Here is an 8,974-nt window from a genome sequence, read left to right on the forward strand (position 1 = left end):
AAGGAGACTTTTAGGTGATCTTAAAGTACACTGATAGTGTGCTCTTGGAATCCACATCTGTCTGTTCCCTCATTGAACCATTTCCCTTTGTCTTACTTTTTCTTTTGTGCTTTAATTGTCTTCTTCTTCTTTTTTTTTTGGTTTTACTCCACTCCAGTACGGTTTCTTCATTCGAAAGTCACGAATTTTTCCTTATTATTCTTTGTTATCATTCCATTCCTTCCTCGAACTAATTTTTACCTCGAGCACGGTTTCTTCAAAGTAATTTCACCAAGCCAACGTTTAAATCAATGAATTAATTAAAGGGTTTTTTTAATGTGTGCCCGGTGATTTCAACCAGTCATGACTTACTGTGATATTGACAGTTACTTGTGTGTGTATCGTGTGTGTATCTATCTACACTGCACGTGTGTGTATACAATATAATGCACACGCATTCACAACTCCATCGCTGCTTCTCTCTGCTTATTTATTTCCTTTCGCCATTAGTTCCAAAATCAATTCCCCGCGCCATGACGAGCTCATGGTTGGCTACGGCGGTAAATAAATGTTGTGATACAGCAATCTCCCCCCCCCCCCCGTTATGTCAAAGTGGTGAGTTGATAACCATCGTACCGTTAAAGTTGTTGACGTATGTATGGTACACGCTGACAAAGGACCACGCCCCTAGAATATTCCACCATTTGACTTTTTGAAGTCAGAAATCGTGAGAATTAATCCAGCCACCGTGTCTATGCTTGTTTACTACACTGTACTTGTTATTCATTCGGTGACATTAACCATCAAAAGTTAATGCATGAAATAATAAGTTGGTCGTCTTTGATTGTTTTTTTTTTTCTGAACCAAATAGACAGTTTCTAAAGCTCAGATTGTAATTCAAATGAAAGAAGTAAATAATGATAAGTTAATTGAAAAAGGAATGTTATGAATTTGTCAATGATGCTCCTCATCAGATTGTGTGTGTGTGTGTGTGTGTGTGTGTGTGTGTGTGTGTGTGTAACACCAAGACATTGCATACAACACTTAAGGTCTTGTATTTTATTTGGTAATAACAGTCCTGTGCTCCATGAAAAAAAACATGAGTTAGGTGTTTGCCTGCTATTTAGTTGGTATAACGCTAGCTGTTACAACGACAGTAATTGGAGGAAAGAATAGAAAAATTCATGCGTTTTACTCTCCCACACTTCAATAAATGTTTACAGTAAATTGGCTTGTGTGTGTGTGTGTGTGTGTGTGTGTGTGTGTGTTGTGGTATCATCCTGGTCCAAATGTTAACGAGACGATATATTATCGTAAAAGCAATACAATAATTCCTAAGATACAATTCCAAATATTTGCCTCATTCCCTGACTACAATTGTCATACTATGGAAACAATCGGGTATTTAGAAATTTGGCCAGAAAACTCGTCCTTCAAACATTGGTCGATTAAAATAAACCTCATCTTGACAAAACCTCTCAAACCCGGGACTTCCCAATATTTTAAAGGACGAGTTTTCTGGCCAAACTTTTATATACGTGTTTTTTCCGGAGTCTGACAGTCCAACTTTCAACTTCAATAACACAAATCACAACTCCGTGCAGCCGAAGCTAATTGTAACTGTGAGTGTCGTGAGGATAGATGAACATGGCTAAGCCTTCATGACGATCTGAACTATTTTTCTAGAATTCCATTTGGCCATTAATGACTGATATTTTCTGGCAAGGAATTCCATATTCAGATGGTGCTTCGGAAGAACGAGTTGAGATTGGCATTAATTAAACCCGTGACTGCGGGACCTGATAAGAGTCTTCTTTGGTTTGGAAACAAAAATCCATTGAGATAGTTGTCAATCCCTGGCGGTCATGAAGGGGTGGTTTGGGTCAAGATATTAGGAAAATCCTCCAAAAAATTGATTTTGAGATTTTGGTGGAAAACGATATTTTATTATCTTAGAAATAATGTTCTTAAAGTCCAATTCCTTAATAGAGACTATAAAGCACAAAAAACGGGTACAGGTAGTAAGAAAAGTGTGAAAAACGAAGTTATTTTGCTATTTTCTCAATATGTCATTTTTATAAGGGTATGTATGGGATACTGTGTCAAATATTTTTCAAAATCTACTTCATGAAAATATTTTTAAAATTTCCAGAGTTATTATTTTGGCATATTTTCACTCTTTAGGAAATTGACTTTAAATCCGAGGAAACTTGGTAGAGGAATGTACCAGGTGTCATGTCCGGTTCTACATGTTACGTGTTGCTGTTGGTCAGGGACCCCTTGTAAAGCTCTTTGAGCACGTTTAGTGGATATTGCACTTTATAAAAGCACAAGTTGTTGTTTTTTTAAAGTACAAAATGTGCGAAGTCGGATTCCGATACTTTGAGTATCTCTGAGCCACGCACTCTAACACTCAAACACATCTTGACCTCTCGTTAAAATTCATATGATCCTCTAACACTCAAACACATCTTGACCTCTCGTTAAAATTCATATGATCCTCTAACACTCAAACACATCTTGACCTCTCTTTAAAATTCATATGATCCTCTAACACTCAAACACATCTTGACCTCTCTTTAAAATTCATATGATCCTCTAACACTCAAACACATCTGGACCTCTCTTTAAAATTCATATGATCCTCTAACATTCAAACACATCTTGACCTCTCTTTAAAATTCATATGATCCTCTAACACTCAAACACATCTGGACCTCTCTTTAAAATTCATATGATCCTCTAAAACTCAAACACATCTGGACCTCTCTTTAAAATTCATATGATTCTCTAACACTCAAACACATCTTGACCTCTCCGTAAAATTCATATGATCCTCTAACACTCAAACACATCTTGACCTCTCTTTAAAATTCATATGATTCTCTAACACTCAAACACATCATGACCTCTCGTTAAAATTCATATGATCCTCTAACACTCAAACACATCTTGACCTCTCTTTAAAATTCATATCATTCTCTAACTCTCAAACACATCTTGACCTCTCTTTATAATTCATATGATTCTCTAAAACTCAAACACATCTTGACCTCTCTTTAAAATTCATATGACCCTCTTCTCCAATACTTTTTTATATCTGGCCAAATAATAAAAGTGCATTTTATTAGGATTTGGAAGTATTGGACTTCATTGCCAAACTCTGTATTTACAAAAACAACGTTTTTTAGGTTTTGGCCAGAAAATTGTTTTTCATATATCGATCGATTAAAATGACCCTGAGCTAGTCAAAATCACGAACACCTGGGACTTCCATGAAGACTCTGGGGCAGTCCCAGGTTTGAGAGTTTTTGACAAATGATGGTCATTCAATCGACCGATAGTTGAAAAATGAATTTTCTGGCCAAATTTTTAGAATCGCGTTTTTCTTTCTGAGTACGTCACGGCTGCCAGGGCTATGGATCTCCTCGCCCACCCCACATGACCTTGGCCGTCAAGGCTATGAGTATCCCAGCCCTATCCATTTTATCCATTTTTTTAATACAGCTGATATCATTATATTCAGAATTACTTTGAAAACAAAATCCTCATCCATTGTACCGAAAGGACAAAGGTTATGATCTGGGATTTGGACTGTGTTCCATTCATTGTACCGAAAGGTCAAAGCTAATGTTCTGGGATTTGGACTGTGTTCCATTCATTGTACCGAAAGGTCAAAGGTTATGTTCTGGTATTTGGACTGTGTTCAATCATTTGTACCGAAAGGTCAAAGGTTATGATCTGGGATTTGGACTGTGTTCCATTCATTGTACCGAAAGGTCAAAGGTTATGATCTGGGATTTGGACTGTGTTCCATTCATTGTACCGAAAGGTCAAAGCTAATGTTCTGGGATTTGGACTGTGTTCAATCATTTGTACCGAAAGGTCAAAGGTTATGTTCTGGTATTTGACTGTCTTCCCATTGATAGAATTTGCCGATTTGTGGATTGTGGAATCATGAAGCCGTTGCTGACGAAGGGGACAATAAAAATAGAAGCTCTTGGCGGCGCAAACTTGAAGAGAAGTTCAATTCTCACGTTCTTTCACCAAACTCAGATGTACAGTGAATACCTGGACGTTAACAGCATTGTCTCTGTCGTAAATAAATATTGTAGCGCCTTACACAGGAGTCATCTCTCCTCCTACAGAGTTGCTGTTAGTTGGGGATTCCTTGTAAAACGCTTTAATTCATTAACTAATTCACGCTCTACTCTGGAACAATATACCTTATAATATATATACAGTCATACACAGTCAGTGACCTTCCTGTCCACTATGGGAGGTCAAGGACCACATCCAGTAAAACATGCATTAAATATAATATTTAAAATGGCAAAAAAAACTCGGGGTTAAAATATCAATGATTGAAATGACCATCATCCTGTCCAAAACTTTCAAACAGTTCAGTGAAGTCCCAGGTTTGAGAGGATAATTCTAATTTATCGATATTTAAAGGACGATATTCTGGCGAACACTTGAAAAACTTGTTGTTGTTTTGTTTGGTTTATCAGAGTTGTTCATTATAAATGAGAGGTCGTTGAATTCCTGACATAATATCGAGTTAACGACTACTTTTCGCGAATCTACACGATCGACCAACGTCGAGGAAGATCTTGGTTTTCCTCCTCGTTCGGGTAACGTAACCGATAACTTTCTAAGAAGCAGAAACACAAGCAAAGTAGAGAAAAAACCCAACAACCTCTTAATTATTCTAAAACATTACATCCCATACGAGGTATCATGTTAGTCTACCCCAATTTTGGAAAACTATTGATAGAATATGTATGTGGCCATGTGAAAATGGAGCATTTCATGTCTTCATCGCGGATTCCAGAATAAATATGAGGGGAAATAAATGATGAAACCTGGATTCCAGAATAAATAGGAAGGGAAATAAATGATAGAACTGAGATTCCAGAATAAATAGGAGGGGAAATAAATGATAGAACCGGGATTCCAAAATAAATAGGAGGGAAAATAAATGATAGAACCGGGATTCCATAATAAATAGGAGGGGAAATAAATGATGGAACTGGGATTCCAGAATGAATAGGGCGGGGGGAATAAATGTTAGAACCGGGATTCCATAATAAATAGGAGGGGAAATACATGATAGAACCGGGATTCCAGAATAAATAGGAAGGGGGGGGGGAATAAATGATAGAACCGGGATTCCATAACAAATAGGAGGGAAAATAAATGATAGAACCGGGATTCCAAAATAAGTAGGGGGGGGGGGGATAAATGATAGAACTGGAATTCCAGAATAAATAGGAGAGGAAGTGAAGGATAGAACCGGGATGATGATTTGTCTGGAACGAGGGAGTCCTGACTTTATTTGTTTCTATCCTTTTTCATTTCTGTTATTCTCTCCCCTTCCCCTCCCCCTTCCCCCCCCCCTTTTCTCGCGTTTGATTTGTTGTTTCATTTTGGTTTTGTTTTTGTTGTTTTGTTTTGTTTTGTTTGTGTTATCATCCTTCGTGATTAAATTTTTTTTTCTACTGAGAGCCTGTACCTAGCTTTGTGGACTTACTTGCAGGTCTGATAACTCAAATCACGATGGGCTCGTTGATGTAACGGAAATCACACGAAAAATAGTGTCCGTTACAATAATGTAAATCTAGGCCCATAAGTGGGTTCGGATTTTGGACCTGTATATATATACACATCGGTACCTAGGACTAAACATTACATAATCATACGATAGAACCGGGTTTGAGTATAATTTCAGCCGCTTAAAGTCATTTTTTCTTGGATTTATTTTGTTTTGTTTTTTTAACTTGTCATTTGTTGTTTTGTGTCTATACCTTCGTCTTGTATTTGGCAAGCCAAACATCGGGGGGGGGGGGGGGGGGGGGGGGGGGAGGAGGAAGGAGGGAATTGACGGTAATGTCATGGTCGACACGAAAAATCGAAAATTCGTGACAGTGACGAGTTTCTATCGACCGTGTCACTTCACTGTCGCAAGGTCAAAGGCTACACGGTTCGCCTTTTACTGATGGGTGGAGTAATAGCGAGGTAAAAGTCAACAAAGGAACGAGCTTTTATATAGCACAATATCCACTAAAAGTGCTCAAAGCGCTTTCCAAAGGGTCCCTGGCAAACAGCAACACTTAACAAGTGGGACGTGACAGGACGCCTACTGGGCGATATTACATCTGCTTGGCCTGAGACGACGCTGTTAACGACCATGTGCTCATTTTACACCTGAGTACGGTGAGAGAATGTGAGGAAAGAGCATTCAAGGACTCAACTATGCGCCGAGCAAGGCTCGAACTCAGGACCTTCCGATCTGAAAGCGAGTGTCATAACCCAAGATCAACTTGCCGCACAAACGGTATAAATGTTGCCGATTATCTCAAAACGGTGTGTTTTTTGTTTAGTTTTTGTTTGCCATCCATGTTTATGAGTAATTCTCACTAAACTGTATTAACCAGACTATAAACATTCCAAGCTACACATAGTTATGTGTGTTGGTCCATTATATTTCCGGATGGCAATGTTGTGAGTTTCTTAGCCAAGCGCATGGCAACTATACACTTTGAAAAGAGGAGAAATACACATTCTTTTTGGATCGTGTCTTCTCTCAGGCACTGGACAGCGCATCGCACTGTTATGTATCCATGGGTCTCACCACGCCCCCTTTTTCCGCCATCTTGAAAACCCGGAATAACGACATTAATTTTCCGGTCCCGGGCGATGTCGTTATCCAGGTGTTGCACTGTATATTATTTCCTAAAAACGTAGTCTTTAATTTAGATTTCAAAACAGCTCAATTGCCTGATTTCCTCAGCTCTCGCGGGAGAGCGTCTCAAGTTCGTGGATGAATACAAGAGAACGTTCTCTCACCAAGTTTTGTATTTGTTTGTTTTGATTTGGGTAGTTGTTTTTTTTTTTTTTTTTTTTTTTTTTTGTTTTGTGTAGTTTTTTTAGGCACGAGTAGCCGAGAGGAATCAGACGGGGATCTCATCATTTTTGGCTGTCTATAACTATGTGGTAGCTAAGATAAGAAGACCGAGGCAGATCCTTCGAGGCAGTGATAAACAAGGACTGACGCTTTGCATTTTATTCCAGTAGTTACTGTGCTGTCAGCCAATGCAACTCTTCCAAAGGAGAAGGACGAGGCCACTTTCGATTTTTTCCGTTTTAGGAAAAAAAAAAATCATGTTATCTGCATGGTTTTGTGTCATCTGCATTCGTTTGATTTCCGAATCAGAAAGATCAAAAGGGGAGGGAATTATAATAATCTAATTTAGAATATGTTATGAAGCTGTGACTCCTTTCTTGGCTGCTGTCTCGGATATAATTAATAATTAATAATTAATGAGTTGTTGTTTTTTTCTGGTAAAAAATCAGCCCTCTGCATATTGCGCTTACGTGACACTCGATAGTTATTGAAACAGTCAAGAATTGTTCCCATCTTTCTATCGTTTGTAACGGGACTAAGAAGATCATCCCAGTGGCGTCCCGTCAATCAGGTTATCAAGGCTACGCCCTGCAATTAATTTACGTAGGTTTCTGTTCTGTCGATCTTCATCTCTTTCTTCATCTTCTAATTATCTTTTTTTTTGTAAAAACACGTTTTCCTGCATTTCTATCTTCTCTTCTCCGAGCGTTCATTTCAGTGTTGCATAAAATAACGCAGACCTGACAACTATTGCGAAACATTCGGCTCAAATTTCAAAAACTTCATGAGCACCTCAGTCATTCAAACTTATTCAAAATGACCGTTGATGCCGGAGTGAAATATAGTAAAGCTTTTTTATCCTTGTGCGAGTAAATTGTTGGTCTATAAAGTTAATCATAGCAACTTTTATTTTCATCTCCTAAACAACACGATTTTTAAAAGTCTCGTATTTGGCAGCTCTGACGGTATCACCTCTCAATCAGATTATAATGATCTTTCACCCCGGGTACTACGGAATGTTGTCATTATTACATCTAGCCACTGAGATCAATAGAGATACTGTCCGTGGTTACCACCGGCTTGTTAACAAGGATGCCAACGTTAATCAACAAATACACACTGTGTGTACCAATTGTGTGTGTTCTGTAATTCAGTGTGAACATGCCTGTAGCTTGTGTGATTGTACAGACAGATTACTCTTTCAATATGGAGTCATGGCTTCGGTTGCAGTCGTGTCTGACCTTTGACCTAACGGCGCTCCCTTGGTATGATTCGTCCTGACTATGACGTTGAGATTGCCTTCTTATGTCTTTGTCAGTAGATGCTTTGTTTATTTCAATGTCATTTTATGGTGTATTGTTTGTTGACTGCGTGTTGTTTTGTTTTTCTCAGTGTGTCTTGTCGCCTTGCAATTGAAGCTCAGATGGATAGTAGCTATCGATTGCCGGCTTTGTGGGACAATGAACAAGTCACCAAAAATAGAAAAACACTGGAGATGGTAATCAATTGTATACAGTTTTGTGGTTTTAACGAATTGCCATTTTGAGGCCATGGTGAAAGACAATTAACTTTTAAAAAAGCACGTTTTCATGTGATATAGTAGCAGAATCAGAATTATCATTAAAAGAACACATAAAGACTGCTACCATCTGGAGATAACATAGGTCAGGATAAATACAGTCAAATGTATAGTTAGTTTGGGAGATGAAGTTCTAGATTGCATATAATATAATGTTTATATTGATGATTTGAAGTCCAGTATGGAGATGGCTCCTTTTGTTTCCATTGAAAGTCGATGAAACAACTGATGTTTCTTGTGGATCTCAAATTGCGATCGTCCTAAGATTAATTGGAAATGACATTCCGATTTAACGCTTCTTTGTAAATGTCACAGATCGACCTGAGCCTGACTTGTATCGTCTTGTCAAAAAGAGCTTCAGCAATTTAATTTGCAGAATAAATTGATTGCTCAAACACATGATAGTGCTGCTGTAATGAGTGATTTTTTTCTTTCCTTTTTAAAAAAATTAAAGTTTTGATTGTTGTTTGTATTATTTGGGGTTTTTTTCGGAGGGGGATAAAAAAACA

The sequence above is a fragment of the Berghia stephanieae genome, chromosome 5, assembly GCF_034508935.2.
Source record: "Berghia stephanieae isolate SIO BIC M18660-M18661 chromosome 5, UCSD_Bste_1.3, whole genome shotgun sequence".
Lineage (NCBI taxonomy): Eukaryota > Metazoa > Mollusca > Gastropoda > Nudibranchia > Aeolidiidae > Berghia > Berghia stephanieae.